This window comes from Felis catus, chromosome D3 (genome assembly GCF_018350175.1).
Source record: "Felis catus isolate Fca126 chromosome D3, F.catus_Fca126_mat1.0, whole genome shotgun sequence".
Lineage (NCBI taxonomy): Eukaryota > Metazoa > Chordata > Mammalia > Carnivora > Felidae > Felis > Felis catus.
In genome coordinates, this window is record NC_058379.1 from 62,992,601 (window position 1) to 63,013,452 (window position 20,852).

Sequence of the window (20,852 nt, forward strand, 5' to 3'; positions counted from 1 at the left end):
TTTGGTGTATAAAAGAGGACTTCCAGAAATGCTAATGGAGGGATATGGAAGGCATGGGAAACACTTAGAAATATTAATCCACCCCTTGTATTTATCCACCATCATACTTAGCACTTATTAATTGATGCATTTTGGATACACTCTTGAGCTATAATGGTGAATGAGCATAGGAACAGATGCAAGCCAATAAAGGAGTTAACAGCCTGTCTAAGGCACTCGTCCCTTGCCCCTACTCTACAATGCCTCTAGAAGGTTTTATATTTTTAATTAATAAAGTTTCAACTGGATAATTTAATTCTATCCAAGAGCTTCTGGGAAAGTTTTCAGAATAAAAAGAAAAAATAATATATCATCCAAAAAAATAATGACGTCCACTTTGGGCAGTAGTGATTAAACAACTGTCTCAGAGGACAGTTAGACAAGCTAATGCTTTGAAAATATCTGCTTGAAGTATTGAAAAGCCAGCTAGACAGTAAGAATTATTAAGCCAAAATTCAGAACCTCATATTTGGAGCAACCGTTCTCCTGAGAGTGACTAAAGGTTGAGTTAAGCAAAGTAAAGACAAAGAAAGTAGAGGTAAACAAATAATTAGGATAACCTAAATCATTGAAAGAGGACAAACATAAAATAGGGTCAGTAGGGCCTAATATGTTTCTTTGAAAAGACCAATAAATTTGATAAAGCCTGGTTGACAGTGATGAAGAAAAAAAGGTAAGACACAAATAGAAAATGTGTATAAAAACAGTTTTTGTTGCAAATGTAATGAAAGGTTCTTATGAATTTAAGTCAATACCTTTTAAACATTTTAATAAAATGAAAAAATAAAGGACAATTTAACAAAACATAATTTAACATTTCAACACAGTTTGACATAAGAAATAAAACTAGGAACGTTCATGTTAAAGAAATTAAATCTTTTGAATATTTCCATAGAAAACAAGAAATGTTATAGGCTGAAATATTCATCAATAGCACAGAAGTTGAAAGCTGATAGATGTGGAAGTGTTTTTGCAAGACAGGATATTCTCTAGATCTTGGAGCATGAGTAAGTTATAAATATATGGGAGACAGAACACAAATAGCACAAAACAGATTGACATATTAATATGTACCCTATGAACCATACCTTTTATTCAGAAACTTCTTTTGTCCTTTGGTTTACTATAGATATAACTTAGGCTGCTTCACTACTAGAAATAGGGTGAACGTGTGCATCTCAGTTTAGGTCTTTTTCAATGTTCTTATTCAGAGTTATTTTAGGTCTAAAACATGATAAATCTTGAGATTTGAGATTTGGAGGCAGCACAAACAGCACAATACTAGAATGACATCTTTTAAATAGAACATTACCAAAATAAGCCAAAAAGACCAATACCTGTAGTCAGGTGAGTTGTCATGTTGATTTCTTAGTCATTTGTACCACTGGCCACACTTCATAGGTGGGGATTCTCCAGACTATGAGAATGCTTTCAGGAGTTAGCAGTTTTATCCCAGGTCAGGAAAGGCAAATCCATTTCCTTCTCCTAGCCTAACTAGTTCTCTCTGTCACTCAGACTATAGACAGCCTTGGAGTCTGTCTCACCAAGATGATTTGAGGTATTCCCTACAAATCCATTAGAGCTATCACACAAGTTTAAAGCCTACTCAAAAAAATCTGTAATTGTGGGGGCTCCAACCACAAGAGACCGTGTTGGTTAATAGTAACAAGAAAATAAGTGTTTAGGCTTTTCATGAGCAGAGGAAACAGGGCATTATGACCCAGGTGATTAAGTTTTTTGTTCATTAACGTAGTTCAATGGTAATGATTTGGAGTGAAGCTTTTCAAAAACAGTATCTAAGGAATTGAAAGAATAGATTTGACTGACAAGGTCTCAACAAGGAGCTCCAAAGTAGTGGTTCTCTGACTGGCTATTGAGCAGCTGAACCTCATCAGATCTCTCCTTTCTTTCTTCAGAAGTTCTACTGCCTTTCCCTTCATGGTTCATGGTTAGAGGATGGTGGGTTCAAGCATCACCTCCTCCTACAATAATTTTCAATCCAGGTGGGAAGGGAAATTAAAGAAGGCTCTCCATTAATTTTACTTTATATTTACCAGGGAGGAATATGTTTCTAAGAGATCTTCAACAGAAGTCTTCTTGGATCTTTATTATTTTTCCTGAGTCTAGATCATGCATGCTAAATTAGTTTCAAGTGTAAAACAGTGAATGAACATCTCTATATGTTATACTATGCTCATGAATGATGCTACCATCTGTCACAAGACAGTGCTATTAGAATATCATTGATTGTATTTCATATATACTGTGTCCTTTATTTCCATGACTTATTCCATAACTGGAAGCTTGTATATTCCACTGTTCTTCACCCATGTTACCCATCCTCCACCCCTTTTCTCTAGCAACCACCAGTTTGTTCTCTGTATTTATAAGTCTGGTTCCGCTTTTTGTTATTGTTTTTTTTTTTTTTTGATTCCACAAATAAGTAATGACCTACAGTTTTGTCTTTCTCAGTCTGACTTATTTCATTAGCATAATACCTTCTAGGTCCATTCATGTTGTCACAAATGGCACAGTCTCATCCTTTTTTATGGCTGTGTAATATTCTGGGTATGTGTGTGTATTACATCTTCTTTATCCAACTATTGATAGACACTTGGGTTGCTTCCATGTCTTGGCTATTTGCAGATAATGCTGCAATAAACATAGGGGTGCATATATCTTATCAAATGAGTGTTTTCATTTTATGTGGGTAAATGAGATTCCCAGTAATGGTTTATTAGATCATATGATAATTGTGTTCTTAACTTTTTGAGGAACTTTCATACTGTTGTCAACAGTGGCTGTAGCAATTTATGTTCCTACCATCAGGGCACAAAGGATCCTTTTTCTCCACATCCTTGCCAACACTTGTTGTTTCTTGTCTTTTGATTTTAGCTGTCCTGATAGGTGTAAGGTGATATCTCCATGTGGTTTTGATTTGCATTTCCCTCATGATGCATGATGTTGAGCAACTTTATATATGCCTGTTGGCTATCTGCATCTCTTGTCTTGGGAAAAATATCTCTTCAGGTCCTTACCAATTTTTAATTGGATTTTGTTGTTATTGAGTTGTAAAATTATGTATTTTGGGTATTAGCCCCTTATCAGATTTATTATTTGCAAATAACTTTTCCCATTCAGTAGGTTGCCTTTTTGTTTTGCTGATGGTTTTCTTCACTGTGCAAAAGGTTTTTTCTGATGTGGTCCCAATAGTTTATTTCTGCTGTTGTTTCCTTGCCTTAGATGAAATGTCTAAAAAAAAGTTGGTATGGTCAATGTCAAGGAAATTACTGCCTGTGGTCTTTTCTGGGATTTTTATGGTTTCACATCCCCCATTTATTTTGTACATGTAATTGTCCAGTTTTCTCAGCACCATTTATTAGATTTTTTACCACTGTATATTCTGCCTCCTTTGTCATAGTGTGGGTATAAGTGTGGATTTATTTCTGGGCTATATATTCTATTGACACATGTGTCTATTTAGTGCCAGTACCATACTGTTTTTATTACTGTATCTTTGTAGTATATCTTGAAAGCTGGAATGGCAATACCTCCTTGTTCTTCTTTCTGAAATTTGATTTGTCTATTTCAGGTCTTTTATGGTTGCATACAAATTTCAATATTATTTGTTTTAGTTCTGTGAAAAATACTGTTGCTATTTTCATAGGGATTGCCTTGACTCTATAGATTGCTTTGGGTAGTATGGACATTTTAACAGTATACTTCCAATTCATGACCAAGGGGTATTTTTCCATTTGTTTAGTGTCATCTTTAATTTCTTTCATCAATGTTTTATAGTTTTCAGAGTACAGGTCTTTTATCTCCCTGGTTGAATTTATTCCTACGCATTTTATTTTTTGTGCAATTGTGAATGGAATTGTTATGTTCTCTTTTTGCTACTCTGTTATTGGTGTATAGAAATGCTGATTTCTGGGTATTAATTTTTTATCTTGCAACTTTACTGAATTCATTTATTTGTTGTAATAGTTATCTGCAAATAGTAACTGTTTAACTTGTTTCTTACTAATATGGGTGCTGCTTGTTTATTGTTTTTGTTCAATTTCTGTGGCTAAGATTGCTGGTACTATGTTGAACGAAAGTGGTGAGATGACATTCTTGTGTTGTTGCTGACCTTATAGGGAAAGCTCTCAGTTTTTCACCATTGAATATGAAATTGGCTGTGAGTTTTTCTATATATGGACTCTATTATATTTGTTGTGTATCTAAACCCACTTTGTTGAGATTTTTAATCATGAACAGATGTTGAATTTTGTCAAAAGCTTTTTCTGTATCTATTGAGATGATCATATGATTTTTATCCTTCATTTTGTTGACATGGTGTACCATGTTGATTGATTTGTGAATATCAAACCATCCTTGCATCCCTGGAATAAATCTTAATAATTTGTGGTGAATGATACTTTTAGTGTCTTGTTGAATGTGATTTGCCAGTATTTTGTTGAGAATTTTTGCATCTATATTCATCAAGGGTATTGGTGTGTAGTTTTGTTTTGTCTTCATGGTATCTTTGTCTGGTTTTGGTATCAGGATAACTGTTGGCCTTGTAGGAAGTGTTTGGAAGTTTCCTTCATTTTTTGCTTTTTTTGGAGTAGTTTGAGGAGACTAGGTAGTAACTCTTATTTAAATGTTTGATGGAATTCACCTGTGAATCCATCTGGTACTGATAGTACCAGAAACACTTCCCTAGTGTTTTTATTAGTGATTAAGTTTTGTTACTAGTAATTACTATGTTCAGATAGCCTACTTTTTCCTGATTCAGTTTTGGAAGATTGCATATTTCTAGGAATTGATCCATGTCTTCTTGGTTGTCCAATTTGTTGGTATATAATTTTTCATAGTATTCTCTTACAATCCTTTGTATTTCTGTGATGTCAGTTGTTACTTCTTTTTCATGTATGATTTTACTTTTTGGATTCTTTTTCTTTAATTCTTGATGAGTCTGGCTAAGGGTTTCTTAATTTTGTCTTTTCAGAGACCAGCTCTTGATTTTACTGATTTTTTTCTATTGTTTTTATACTCTCTGTCCTTTATTTCTGCTTTGATATTTATTATTGTTTTCTTTCTACTCACCTTGGGTTTTGTTTTTATTTAGTTTGTTTAGGTATAAGGTTTGAGGTTTTGAGCTTTTTCTTATTTTTTGAGGTAGGCCTGTATCACTATAAATTTCCTTTTAGAACTACTTTTGTTCTGTCCCAATCACTTCAGACCATTGTGTTTTCATTTTCATTGTCTTCATGTTTTTGTTTATTGTTTTGTTTTGATCTTTGATTTCTTTATTGACCCATTTGTTATTTAGTAGCATGTTCTTCAACCTCCCAGATATTTGTGTTCTTTCCAGATGTTTTTTTTTTTCCTGGGATTGATTTCTAGTTTCATACCATCATGGTCAGAAAAGAGCATGTTATGATTTCAGTCTTAAATTTATTAAGACTTCTTTTGTGGCCTAACAAGTGACCTATTCTGGAGAATGTCCCATGTGAACTTGAAAGGAACGTATACTCTGTTGTTTTGGAATAGAATGTTCTGTATATGTGTTATGTCCATCTGTTTAATGGTTCATTCAACGACACTGTTTCCTTACTGATTTCCTGCCTGGATGATTTATCCATTAATGAAAATTATGCGTTTGTATTGTATTACCTTTACTATTATTGCATTACCATTAGTTTCTCACTTTATTTTTGTTAATATTTGCTTTGTGTATTTAGGTACTTCAGTGTTGGGTGAATAGATATTTAGAGCATTTATATCCTTTTGTTAGATTGATCCTTTTATCATTATGTAGTGTCTGTGTCTCTTGTTACAGTCTTCATTTTAAAGTCTATTTTGTCTGATATATGTATTGCTACATTGGCTTTTTTCCTTCACTTTGATTTGCATTGTAAATGTTTTTCCATCCTTTCACTTTTAGTCTATAAATATCTTTAGGTGAGGTAGGTCTCTTGTAGGCAGTATATAGGTGGGCATGTTTTTTTAATCTATTCTACCTTATGTCTTTTGATAGAAACATTTAGTCTATTTACCTTCCAAGTAATTATTAATAGGTATTTACTTGTCATTTTGTTAAATGTTTTCTGGTTATTTTTATAGTTCTTCTAGTTCCTCCTTCCTCTCTTTGTGCTTGATGAGTTTCTCTAATGTTTGGCTTTGATTATCTTCATTTTTTGGTACATCTATGACAAGTTTGGGGTTTGATTACCATGAGGTTCATACATAACATCCTAAGTATATAGCAGTCTATATTAAGTTGGTGGTCATTGAAGCTCGAACACCTTCTAAAATAAACTTTTGGTTTTAATATTCTCTCCACATTTTATGTATATGCCATCATATTTTCCTTGTTTTAGTTGGAATTTTCCTATGTTTAACTATGGCCTCTTCTTTTCCACTTAAAGTAGTCCTTTTAACATTTCTTATCAGTCTGTTTTAGTGCTGATAAACTCCTGTAACTGTTCTGTTATGGAAACTTTTTCTCTCCTTCAATTCTAAGTGATAACCTTTCCAGGTAGCATATTCTCAGTGATGTGGGTGAGTATGTATGTATGTGTGTATGTATTTATTTAATTTTTTTAGTTTTTCTTTTCCCCTTTCAGCACTTTGAATATACCATGTAAAGTTTGTGCTAAAAAATCAGCTGGTAACCTTCTATGGTTACCCTTGCATGCAAGTTTTTGCTTCTCTCTGCTTTTAAAATTCTCTATCTTAACCTTTGACATTTTAATTATGTGTCATGGTGTGGACCTTTTTGGGTTCATCTTATTTGTAACTCTCTGTTTCTTGAGCCTGGATGTCCATTTCTTTACCTAGATTAGGGAAATTTTCAGCATCTGTTTCTTTAAATAAGTTTTCCATCCCTTCCTCTTACATCTTACTGATCTACATGCCCTTGCCTGGATGCCAAGCTTGGAAACTACCTGCTAGTACATTAGTAGATTGAGGCATTTCCAACAAGGAAAAAAGTTAAGGGGAACTGCAATCAAAAAGTGGCTGCCATGTTTGCCAAGATGAAGATAACATATTTTAATATTCCTCTGGGCTTTATTTCAGAGGTATCCTATCACAGTCAAGAAGTAGGGGAAGAGAATGGTTTTAATAATAATGACAATATTAATCATACTAATTGCTCCTAATTATCAGCATCTATTGAGTACTAGTGACTGTACTACTTAATGTTCTTTACATGGATTATTTCACTTAATCCTTACCTCATGAGAAAACAAATAAAATTCATCTCAGTTTATATATGAGAGAACTGAGGCTCAGGTTGAAATAATTTGTTTTCAATTTTTTTTTCAACGTTTATTTATTTTTGGGACAGAGAGAGACAGAGCATGAACGGGGGAGGGGCAGAGAGAGAGGGAGACACAGAATTGGAAACAGGTTCCAGGCTCCGAGCCAACAGCCCAGAGCCTGACACGGGGCTTGAACTCACGGACCGCGAGATTGTGACCTGGCTGAAGTCGGACGCTTAACCGACTGCGCCACCCAGGCGCCCCGAAATAATTTGTTTTCAAAGGGAAAGGGTAAGAAACCTCACATTCAAACTCAGGCATTTGTTTTTCAGGTTACAAATGCCTAATGATATACCATTCTACTTTCCTGTGAAATAATTATATTCTTCCAAGAAATCAGTGGTTCTGTCCTCTCTGAGAGGATTGAAGCATTCAGAAAGGGATATTGGGCTCACACTGACTGCTTGAAGAGGGGCTGTGTTTCCACAAGCTGTGTCTGAGCCTCTCTATTCCCCAGCATAAGAAACTGACAGATCAGAAATAATCTATATACAAATCAACTGCTGCGATATGAGGGTCTTTTGAAAACCTAAGTTCTTCAAGGATATGAATTGTCTTTCTTGTTCAAAGTAGAATTATCACTGCCTAGCAGATGACCTGTTAGGCTTCTAACAAATATTTATCATTTGTTACCAGTTGTTATTACTTCTGCTGACCTCATATTGCATGAAATTAAAGATGCATGTTTGATTTAAACCTCTTTTTTTCATGTATTTGAAAATTGCTAATGTTTATCAAAATATTTTTAGAAACACAGTCGTATATATAAATTAGGTCTCTATTTTGAGACAGTTGAGACGATGAGGATAGTATGTAAGGTGGTTACTGGGTTGGAAGTAGAGAAATATGATACTTATAGGTTAGGGATTATGCATCAAGGGTGAATGTGGACAGAGCCTAAATAGGGTAGCATGGACACATAGAGGCCTTGAGTTAGGAGGGAGAGGTGTCCAGGAGAGGAGGGAACACAGTTATTGTCATCAGTATTATTTCTACCTGAACCATCGAGATACCAAAACTGATTAAGATGCAGTAGGAAGAATTTCAGATTAAAGTAAAAGACGCTTCATTTTAGATCTAATTTCACCAGTGATTTTTTAAGTGATTTTGTTAACTTTTTCTACTGAACTAGAATTTAAATCCCTCTTTGGTTATATAAGAAGCTCTAACTTCTAGCCTTAATATCCCATGATCCTGTGAGAGAATGATCAAATTTGCCACTTCTGAATAGCCAGAGATGTCAAATGTGTGGTAGATACATGCCCCACCTTTCCTAGCCCTACTTTTATTGCAGACATTGCTAATCAAGAAGTATACCCTCTCCCATTCAGTCAGGATGTGGCTTCAGGGATCAATACAGCATACCAACAAGCTTTACTCTTCAATCTAAACTGGTGTGTAGGTCATAATATGACTATTATTCCAGTTTCATAGCTGATTAAATGTATTTCTAATGCTGATATTATCATGTGTGTATCTTCGGTGCTATTCTAATTTCCTATTGCTGCTATAATATATTGCCACAAATTTAGTGGCATATAACAACATGGATATATTACCTTATATTTTCAGAGGTCAGAAGTCCTAAAATATGCTAGCAGGGTTGTGTTCCTTTGGAAGAGGAGAATCCTTTCATCTTAGAGCATCTAGAGACCATCTGAACTCTTTGGGAGTGGCCTCTTCCTCCATCTTCAAGGCTAGCAGTATAACATTTTCAAATCTAACTTCTGCTTCTATCATCACATCTACTTTTCTGATTCTGCCTCCTTATTCTAATGTCCCTCATGATTATACTAGGCCCACCAAGATAATCAGCTCATCTCATGATCCTTAATTGCATCTGCAATCTCCCCTTTTTTCATGTGAGGTGACATATTCACATGTTCTAAAGACTATAGGATGGACATCTTAGGGGGAGGGCATTATTGTTCTACCATAGGTGCTTAAAGTTTTTCCAAAGTGATTTTTTTATATATTCTTTTTCTCTCATCGTGTATTCTTTAAAACATCCTTAATAATAGAAATGTAAGTCCTGTCACCAGATGTCTTTCATAAACAAGTTTGATAATCAAGCTGAGCAAAACTACAAAATAATGAGGCAGGTTTTCTTTTGGAGCTATTAATCTGATTCTGAAAGCATTTAATACAGAGGTGACCCAATAACATAGAAAAGAGCCATGTTCTTTTAAGTGTACAATATCCCACAATAAAAGTTCTGAATGGTGTGTTGACGCAGATGTGGGTGTTACTGTTCCAAGAATGCCTGTGTTTAGGGAGGTACTTACTGCTAGCACCCAGCACAGGGCCTGATTCATACATATACACCAAAGGATTGAATGGAGAAAATAATGGTGTAGACACCAAATATATGTAGAAGTGAGTTGACAAATCTAAAATTTTATAAAAATGAGAAATACCTTAAGGGGCATCCTAAAGTCTTAGGGAAGGCCATGATAGCAATATGTAAGCGTATAAATTCTATCTGAAATATTTCCGAAGTACCTTGTCATCTTAAAAAAAGAAAACCTGGAATGCCTCACTTCTGTTGTCTGTTTGGCTATTTTAGTCAGATTTACCAGTAAGAAAAATATAGTATCCTTTGGAAGGGGGGGATAATGAGTGCCATCCTTGGTGATTTTAATCACTGTTTAGCTGCTTTCCTGAGAGCCCCATCTGCCCTTATAGTCCATCTGCTAGTTGTTAACACTTAGTCAGTCACTTGACAAATGCAAAATCTGAACTGAGAGGAGAGTGGGGGGTGTGAGATGATGGTTTCTGATGATTAGATGTTGTGATTGACACACACACACACACACGTGCGCACATGCACGTGCGCATGCACACACACCCTAAGATGCTTCTGTTCAGGCTCAGCTTGAATACCTAAAGCCAGTTTGGTCCAGAAAGATAATGTCAGAATGGCTAATGGAGAACGTGCTGAGGCAGATGTTCATGGTTTTGCCAGGCATTCGTTTCTTCAAGAATCAACTTTGTCATAGAAGCTGATGATCAAATTACTTAATTGTTTAATCATCAATACAATAAAAAGACAAAATCTCCAGTTTCCCATTGGAAGAAAACAAGGTTGTTGGAAATCTTAGACTAATTTATTCAACACCAATATCCATCAACATTCACAACAAATTCTTTAACAGATGGCTTGAATGTACTTAGGAAAGGAAAGACTATAGAAAGGGCAGACTCTAGAGTCTTCTATTCAAAAGGGGGCATCGTAACTATACAGGTGGGTCTTTCTTAAATTAGAGCCACGAAAACCAAAGTCCAGCAAAGCCAAGGGATTACTGAGGGGCATTTGTAATGCTTATCAAGCACTGTTTACACAGTAACCTTTGGGCTGGTAGAGAACATCCTTTCAAGTTACTCTCAAGACTTCTTTCAGTCCATGCTTCTGAGCTATGGGAATTCTACATGGGTGTTCCCCTTATGCCTCTCTCCACTAGACAGATGTTACACTCCAGTTTGAAAATTTTAGTAATGAAGTACCTATCAACTTCTGTTAGAACACAGTCAGTGATGAGATAGTTTCTAGTGGTGGGGGAGGAGTGCATAACACATTTTACTGGGTGGTTTTAATTGTTACACATCATTTAGAGTAATTTTTTTTTATTTAAATACAACTTATTACTTATTTTTTCATCTGGAGATGCAGAGATAAATTTTGTTTCCTTTATAAGTGGTAGTCTTTTATTTAAATTTTTTTTAATGTTTGCTTATTTTTTGACAGAGCACGAGCGGGGAAAGGGCAGAGAGAGATGGAGACACAGAATCTGCAGCAGGCTCCAGGCTCTGAGCTGTCAGTATAGAGCCTGACACGGAGCTAAAATTCATGAACTGTGAGATAATGACCTGAGTAGAAGTTAGACATTTAACGAGCTGAGCCACCACCCATGTGCCCCTAAGTGGTAGCCTTTTAAATATAAGGACAAGTTAAAATTTGTTAGAAGAAAATCCCTACTTTCATATCCACTTTCAACAACATTTGTCAAAAGTGGAATAATTATTACAACCCTACATCTTCTCCCTGTATGAAAGTTGTCGAGAAAAAGATTAGGAGATGAGTAGCAACAAATCTCCATGCAAGTTCAAGATGCAAACACAGAAGTGAAAAGTAATTTCTGTGGAAAATATCTGTAGATACTTCTTTAGTTTGAGCCAAGATTATTATGTGATATTAAATAACATAAATTTAGACTTTGTTACTAGTAGTATAGTATGAAGGTGAAGCAAATTAACTGTTCCACTGAAATCTGTGTTGATGGGATGACATCTAGAGTACTGTGCTTTGATTACATGACCACAGTGAGGAGAAAAGTTGATAAATAGCTAAGATAAGTGACCAGGGTATTGAGAAGCTATGTTAACATGAATAACAGAATTTGAAATACTTTACTAGGGAGAAAAAAATTTCATATACACGGTAATTGCCTTCAAGTGAATGTCATACTATCAGTTAAAATGAGTTGGACTTAGTTTATGTCACTTCAGAAAACATAGCTAAGACCCTCAGTTGAAAGGTGCTGGAAAGCAAGCAGAATTTGTCTTAGTATAAATAAGAAAGAACTTCTTAAAAAGTGAACATTCTACTGTTGGCAGATTTAAGTTCCAGGCTGGAATGTCTAGCATGACAGGGTAGGTGAGAAGATATCTTTTGAAGGAAGATGTCCTTTGTGTTTAACCCAACTTAGATGCTAAAATAAGGAAACACCAAGGACCTACCATGTAATATGCACTGATAGAATGCATACATAGATTTTCTAAAAGGTAAGTACAACAAAGTTTCTTAAAATTACACTTTAGGGGTGCCTGGGTGGCTCAGTCAATTAAGCATCCCACTCTTGATTTCAGCTCAGGTCATGATCTCAATTTGTGAGTTTGAGCCCCGCATTGGGCTCTGTGCTGGTGGTGCAGAGCCTGCTTGAGATTCTCTCTCTCTGCCCCTCCCGCCTCCCCTATCTCTATCTCAAAATAAACTTAAAAAAACTAAAATACTTACAATCTAGTTTAGGAGTCAAAATATAAAAACATGAACATCTATATAATAAGCCTTTTGGAGAATGCATGCTATCCATTTAGGATGAGATAATCACAAAAGGCAGGAAGAGTCCAAAAAATAAAAACTCATGGAAAATACTTGAGGGGAAAAATGAATGGTAAGATAAAGAGAAATAGCAACTATGAAGCAGACAAAAGGTGGGAGTGTGAATATGCATGCTATGATCAGGGATAAGTTTGTCCAGGTTATTGTGTTGTTTGTGACTATAATACTAGAAAGATGATTATGAATAGACTGAACTATTGCTTGAAAGGCATATTTTGGAGTTTGAAATTTATGTTTACACAGTTGGGAACCATTTTGTGCCTTTGCTTGGCAGAAAAATGGTGTGATGAAAATGGTACTGAAAGAAGAAAGTCTTGATGTGCTTGAGTCAGGAGAATCTGCAAGTGAGACAGACTGTACCCTGGGAGAGAAACAGACCGTGTTCTTGGAATGGGGAATATGCTTTAGGTCTCTCCAACCACTTCAGGCATCAACAATTGCTTTGACACTCATTTAGCAACTTGTCTATGTCAAATAATGAGAGTCACCACTTTAGAGCCTTTAGCAACCTAGCAACCACAGAACCATAACAATGTTGTTTATCATCTTCTTGTCCAGCCTAATGATGCATGCGTCTGTTGTTTCTTAGACTAAATTGGAAAAAAAAATCTGTTGGAATACAAAGGAATATTAAAATTTTTAAAACAGACCTGGGTATTAGACTTTTAAGTCTGAAAACTTGTTTTCATTACTAATTAGTTTTTGGAATTGTCAGAGAACACATGTCTTGCCCCTTCACTATATGTAGGGACTTGAATTTTACAAGGCCAGGAATAATATATATATTAAACAGATACATTTATTTATGTTCATAATTTCTAAGGATAGCTCTAAATAAATAGGATTTAATTACAGTTGCTGTGGAATGTCAGAAATGGTCACATAGTTTTCTATCTTAGTCAAATCATAACCTTAACCATAATGCAACTCTTTCTTGCTTGGAAAATGGTTTTTTACTTATTTAATTTCATATAAAATTTACTACATTTATAACTGCCTCTCATAGATTGGGTGGGGATAAATACTGAAATACTGAAATACTATAAATGGTAATTTTGTTAGACTTCTGAGCCTATTTTCCTTTATAGGATGTACTAGCAGTATTAATGGCTGATTAACTACATCCCAATAAGTATTCTGCACAGTCTAAATTAATTTGGTTGTAATGTTTGTTTAATTATAGCACTTAACTTAAATTTTATAGTTGCTTATTCAAAGTACAAGCTTGTTTGATTTTAATTTAAGAAGGAGAGAGAATATTGTGCTATTGACTCCTCTTGTAGCTGTTATGATTACATAGTAAGGCAACTGGTTGATGCAATTTCCCAAAAGGTTCAGTGGCCTAACCAAGAACTCCCTGCTACATTGCCTTTTATGATAAATCAAATGCTGTCATTAATCATTCATGAATTCTTACTCTTTCCATACTAATTCAATAATTATTTTTGCTATTGTATGTACCCAAATCTTTACTAGGGGCATAGAGATAATGTGGATGGGAATGGAACACAACATGAATAAGATAGAGACCTTGGCATTAAGTAGCTCACATCAAACGGGGCCCATAGAAACATAAATTTCCAACTACAGTAGAATGTAGTGAATTATATGATAGACTTAGGTGAAGAGTTAAATGATAATATAGGGGAAGAATCAGCTCACACTGCCTGGGAGAGGTTGGAAGACTTCTTAGAGAAGGGTGGGGAGGTTTGAGGGAAGAAAATTCCTTTGGAAGACATAATCAAGTGGCAGAATTAGGTATATTCAATGAATGGCAAATGGCTCTTTGTAGAGATGGAAATCAAGTTGGGGGTGGGGGTTTGGAGAGCAGGGGAGTTTTGCTAAACAGATTTGAGTCCAGCTTGTGGAAGCCTTGAATATCCTGATACTATGAGTTTGTTTTTTTTTTTAGTTGAAGGAGGAGAAAGGTGCCTCTAGAAAGAAAGGGAAGAATCACAGTAGTGGATTTAATTGAGGAACAAAATGCCTGAGAATGTATAATTTAGTTCTGGTTATGAAAATGGAATAAGGGAGACAGCAAGGAAAGAGATGAGGTAAACCTAATTAGAAGGATGAATTTTGAGGTTAAAATAACAGGTAGAAATTATTATCTAGAAATTTCTTTTTATGTTCTTCAGTAACAGGAAACCCTTTTCAACTAATATCTTAGTGTCTACTAATTGGCAGTAGCTGAGACCAAGGCGTTTGAGAATGGTTGATGGGACAATTAACTGTAGCAGCAAGGACAACAGTGAATTGGTGCTGGGGATATTGCAGACAGATGCAAGAGAGAGCATGAGCATATGCACACGAGTGGGGAAGGAGAGGGGTGTGGAGAGGATCCTAAGTAGGCTCCATGCGGTCATCACCTAGCCTGATGTGGGCTTGATCCCATGAACTGTGAGATCATGACCTGATCTGAAATCAAGGAAGAGTCGGATGCTTAACCAACTGAGCCACCCAGGTGCCCCAAAATTTATAACTTAAAAACCTTAATTTTTTTTTCACTTAAATTTTGTTTTTTTACTGTTTATTTTTGAGACAGAGAAAGAGAGAGAACACGAATGAGTGGGGGAGGAACAGAGAAAGAGGGAGACACAGAATCTGAAGAGGCTCCAGGCTCTGACTTGTCAGCACAGAGCCCAACACGGGGCTTGAACCCTTGAAGCAGGAGATGATGATCTCAGCTGAGATCATGATCTGAGCCCAAATTGGACGCTTAACTGACTGAGCCATCCTGGTGCCCCCAAACCCTTTTTTTTCCCTCAAGGGCTCGTTCTAGTTTACAAGATACAAGATTGCCTACCACGCGCTCAGGAAATCTGTGTGCTTATCCTTGTAAGTTTCTCTGAAGCATAATTGGCCCATTAAGCACCACTGAATGGTAGGAAGCCCTTCAAGATGGTCAGGCCCTAGAGAGAGAGAATTCTATGTGTCCAGCTTGCATTAAGTGTGATTTTTATTGACACTGGGGCTTTAAAGGGTTACAGGATTGCACCATGGCTGGGAGGCCATTGCACACATATTTTGGGGTTTCAACGCAACTTGCATTATTACAGAAGTGTGAACAAACAGGATTAAGAGATTCTAAGTGACCTCTATATCTTACTGTGAATCCCCAGGACTTCAAGTAAAAGAAGGAAAATCCTCACTAACTTCAGATCTTACACAATATTGAGAAACAAGTTAGCATGAAATTGGATAAGTGAGATAAAGTTTTGAGAGTGTTCTACACTAACTACAAGATCTGAATTGGTATCCTGTTTTTGTCAATTGCAGCCAATTTTTTTTTTGAAGTAGTTAGAACCAAGTAAGATAATGTTTCTGGAAAAACTTTGTAAACATCAGAGTTGTACATATATGACACGTTAGTAGTCGCACCATTTTTGTTTGTGAGACACTTAAATATCACGTGCCATGTCTCACACATAAGTGCTAGAAATTGTTGATCTCAGACTTAAAAACAAACAATTCATATTCCATATTTTAAAAATCAAGTTTATTTTTATTATAAAAATAATGCCTGCTTATTATAGAGTTTACCACATAAAAAATAGACCAAAAAAGTCATGTTTTTGTCACTCAAAGCCAACACATTCTGATGTGTTTTTCTTTAGAGAGTTCCTGTGAAAATGTGTAATTTGCTTCATATAGTTGTGATCATACTTTATACAACGTTGAATTGGACTTTTTCATTTAACGTTGAAACATAAGGATTTTTTCGTGTTAGTTTAACCTTAAAGAAAGATTGTTTTTAGCAACTTCATAGAATTCTAACCACTGAATATGTCAGTCTCCTTGTTAGTCTCATAAAAAACATTCAGGGTCTGTGGTTTCTGCTGTTATAACATGTTCTTGTGATAGCATATTTTAGTTTGTTCTTATGTTAGGGTATATCTGACTTAAAAGCACAAAACTCAGAATGAGGTACATAATTATAGGAAAGGCATGAAGAATGAGGCTCAGTACAAATACTTTTGTTCTTGTTATCTTGATAGTATAGGAGAATTATCTAGATTGGGGTCCATAAACTTTATAAAAGGCCAATGAATAAACACTTTAGGCTTTGTAGGTCATAGATCCTCTGTATAAAAATAGCCATAAACACATCGCATCAACATAAGAAAGGATAAAAACCATATGATGATTTTAATAGATGCAGAAGAGGCATTTGGCAAAGTCCAACATCCATTCATGATAAAAAGCCTTTAACAAAGGAGATTTAGAGGGAACATATCTTTATAGGCCATATGTGAAAAACCCACAGCTGATGTTTTAATCAATATGAAAAACTGAGAGCTTTTCCCCTAAAGGGAAATGAGACAAGGATGTCCATTCTCACCACTTTGATTCAACACAATACTGAAATTCCTAGACATAGCAATCATATAAGAAAAAGAAATAAAAGGCATCCAAATTGATAAAGAAGTAAAACTCGCATTATTTGCAAATGACATACTATGTATAGAAAACCCTAAAAACAAAAAACTATTAGAACTAATAAATGAATTCAGTAAGGTCACGGAATACAAAAACAGATAGAAATCTGTTGCATTTCTATACACTAATAATGAAATAGAGGAAAGAGAAATTAAAACGATCCCATTTACAATTGTATCAAAAATAATAAAATACCAAGGAGTAAACTTAACCAAAGAGGTAAAAGACCTACACTCTGAAAACTATAAAACACCGATGGCAGAAATTAAAGACAACATAAGCACATGGAAAGATACTACCTACAGACTGGAAGAATAAATACTGATAAAATGTTTATACTACCCAAATCTACAGATTAAATGCAATCCCTATCAAAATACCAATAGTATTTTCACAGAACTAGAACAGAAAGTCCTAAAATTTGTATGGAACCATGAAAGACCCCAAATAGCCAAACCAGTCTTGAAAAATAAAAACAAAACTTAGGTATCACAATTCCAGATCTCAAGATAAATTACAAAATTTTAGTAATCAAAACAATATGGCACTGGCACAAAAATAGACTTCTAGATCAATGGAACAGAATAGAGAGCCCAAAAATAAACCTGCAATTACATGCTCAGTTAATTTCCAACAAAGGAGGCAAGAATATCCAATGGGAAAAAACAGTCTTTTCAAATGGTGTTGGGAAAACTGGACAGCAAAAGAATTAAACTGAAATACTGACTTAAACACAAAAATTCAAAATGGATTAAGAACCTAAATGTGAGATCTGAAACTATCAAAATCCTGGAAGAGAGCATAGGCAATAATTTCCCTGACGTTGGCCATAATACTTTTATAGATGTGTCTCCTGAGGCAAACAAAAGCAAAAATAAGCTTTTGGGACTAAATCAAAAATCTTCTGCACAGCAAAGGAAACAATTAGGATGGGAGATGATATTTGCAAAAAACATATCCTATGTAGGGATAGTATCCAATGTATATAAAGAACTTACACAACTCAACACCCCAAAAATCAAATAATCCAGTTTAAAAATGTGCAGAAGACGTGAACAGACAGTTCTCCAAAGAAGACATCCAGATGGCCAACAGGTGACATAAAAAGATAATTATGTCACTCATCATCAGGGAAATGCAAATTGAAACCACAATGAAATATCACCTCACACTTGTCAGAATGGCTAAAGTCAAAAACACAAGAAACAACAAGTGTTGATGAGAATGTGGAGAAAATGGAACCCTTGTGCTCTGTTGGTGGGAAGGCCAACTGGTGCCACCACTGTGGAAGACAGTATGCATTTTTTTTTCTAAAAATAGAATTACCATATTATCCAGTAATTCTACTGGGTATTTACCCAAAGAATACAAAAACATTAATTCAAAAGGATACATGCACCCCTATGTTTTTAGCAGCATTATTCACAATAGCCAAATTATGGAAGCAACCCAAGTGTCTATTAATGAACAATAAAGATGTGGTATATACCTATGATGGAATATTTCGCAGCCATAAAAAAAGAATGAAATCTTGCTATTTGGAACAACATGGATGGATTTAGAGGGTATAATGTTAAATGAAACAAGTCAGAGAAAGATAAATATATGATTTCATTCATATGTGGAATTTAAGAAACAAAAGAACAAAGAAAAAGGCAAACCAAAAACACACTTTGAACTATAGAGAACAAACTGATGGTTACCAGAGGGGAGATGGGTGGGCAGATGGGTGAAAGAGATGAAGGGGATTGAGCACACTCATAATTACGAGCCCTGAGTAATGCATAGAATTGTCAAATCACTGTATTTTTATGCCTGAAACTAATACTTTATATTAACTACACTGGAATTAAAAAGAAAAAAATAATTTAAGCATCCATAAGCTGTATGTAAGTGAATAGGTATAGCTGTGTTCCAGTAAAACTTGATTTATAAGAAGAGTCAGTGGCCTGAATCTGACCCCTGTGAGGTGGTCTATTGGACTCACGCTCCTGATTATGGTTCCAGTTACCTATGTAGCATGACAGCCTTGTCAGGCACTTTCCCTAGAAGAGTACATATTAGAGGTGAGGACATCCTTCCCATTTTATTCTATATAACAGATACTTAAATAGTCCTTTTTATATGTCAGGTACAGTTTTAAGTGCTTTAAATAGATTTATTCAGCGAAACTTTAATAAAACTGTGTCGTATTTCTATGTTGTCAGGTTTACTCGTCTATTAAATTCCTTAAATCCATCCTTGCCCCCATTTGAATACTCCAGTGTACTCGTTTCCCCTGGTTTTCCAAAAACCAGGCTGCTGTTAAGAGAGGACAGTTCAGGTCATTTACATCAACTTGAGTGTTAATAAGCATTGAGAATAGTATCCCAAGACATGCTTTTCCACTAAGGAGAGATTGGGAACAATCTCTTTGTCCCCAATTCTCACCTATAAAATGGGGGACATCGATGGTTTTTACTTCTCACTGTAAATCAGAATAACCATGGGGGCTTTTAAAATATCTCTACTTTTTATGTGTCTTCAGGGCTGGGATTTAGGTATGTATGCTTACCAAGCTTGATAGATTCTCAAGAAGTGGGCCTGGTGGTCCTCAGCCTTGTTGCACACTGTAGTCACCTGAGAAGCTTTAATAGCTACTGATACTTCAGTCACAACTCTGGATATTTTTATTTGATTGGTCTGGGATATGGTCTGGGCATCAGTATTCTTTAAAGCTTTTTAGGTGATTTTGCCACTGAGTTATACTGTCACTTTTGTGCAGGGGCCCTGCTAATCTTCCTTGTATCCTTCCAGTTTCAGTGTAAGTAATTCCGAAGCAAGCACCACTGAGCTGTACCCAGGGTAATCATGTGACTAGTGTTTGCAGATGGGTTTTGGACAAATGTAAGATGTTTGTTTTTCTTTTTTTTTTTTTTTTTTTTACCATTATGTAAGAATCTATTATTTCACATTAGCTTGACATGATAAAGTGGAATAAGGCATTTAGGTTATGGAAAACTATGGTTAACCTAGGCCATGTTCAAGTGGTTCCTTGTGGGTCACAGTATCCAAACTTACCTAAATTATTTGGAGAATGCTGCATAACTGCTTAGGACCTTAATAAAACTACTCTGAAAGATATCTGCAGCTTAACAGGACTCATGATTTAACTCACAACCTTCTCATGAAAATCAGAATTTAACTGTAGCATATTAAATAACTATTTTTAGAGCAACTGAAGTGATGTCCTGAGACCATATTGAAGAGCAGAGCCTGTTGCTGCTTGTTTGAAACTAAATTCAGTTAGAAGATTTGGGTTTGTGCATTTGAGGGTTTAAGATTCGATGATCAATCTATCCCAAAACTAATTTATATCCTACATTGGTGTAAGAAAGGCACTCTTCTCTGCTATGGAGGATAGTAAACTGGAGAAAATAAAATCCCTATCTTTCAGTGATTTATGATCTTGATGATAAAACTTAAACATGAAACATATGGCAGTCAACACCAAATGCTAGCTGCGGTGAATTCAGAATAGCAAGGCTGGTCTATGCACAAGTGGTAATGAGAGATGGCATAGGTAGAATGGTGCTGTTTTATGCAGTGTGAGCCACCTTTACGAGAACACCTGGAGTGTTGAGAATGCAGATTCCTAGGACACATCCAGGCCCACTCAGTCAGTCTCTCTGGGCTACGGCCTGGGAATCTGCCCTTTAAAGAGACTCTTCAAATGGCTCAGTTGGTTAAGTGTCCGACTTTGGCTCAGGTTGTGATCTCGTGGTTCATGAATTGGAGCCCCATGTCAGTCTCTGTGCTGACAGCTCAGATCCTGGAGCCTGCTTCGGATTCTGTGTCTCCCTCTCTCTGCCCTCCCCCACTCACGCTCTCTTCCTCCCCCTCAAAAATAAATAAACATGAAAAAAAAATTAAAAAATAGACCCTTCAAGCCTTTGCTTTGT

General features: G+C 35.6%; 1 long non-coding RNA gene and 1 other non-coding gene across 2 annotated transcripts in view; one reads left to right on the forward strand and one right to left on the reverse strand.

Annotated features, from left to right (window-relative positions):
* Window positions 1-20,852, forward strand: part of LOC109493429 — a 557,438-nt gene that overhangs the window by 172,361 nt on the left and 364,225 nt on the right. The window lies entirely within an intron of this gene.
* Window positions 19,632-19,737, reverse strand: LOC111557382. The gene has a single exon (XR_002737434.1). It is a non-coding gene; the product is annotated as a U6 spliceosomal RNA (small nuclear RNA).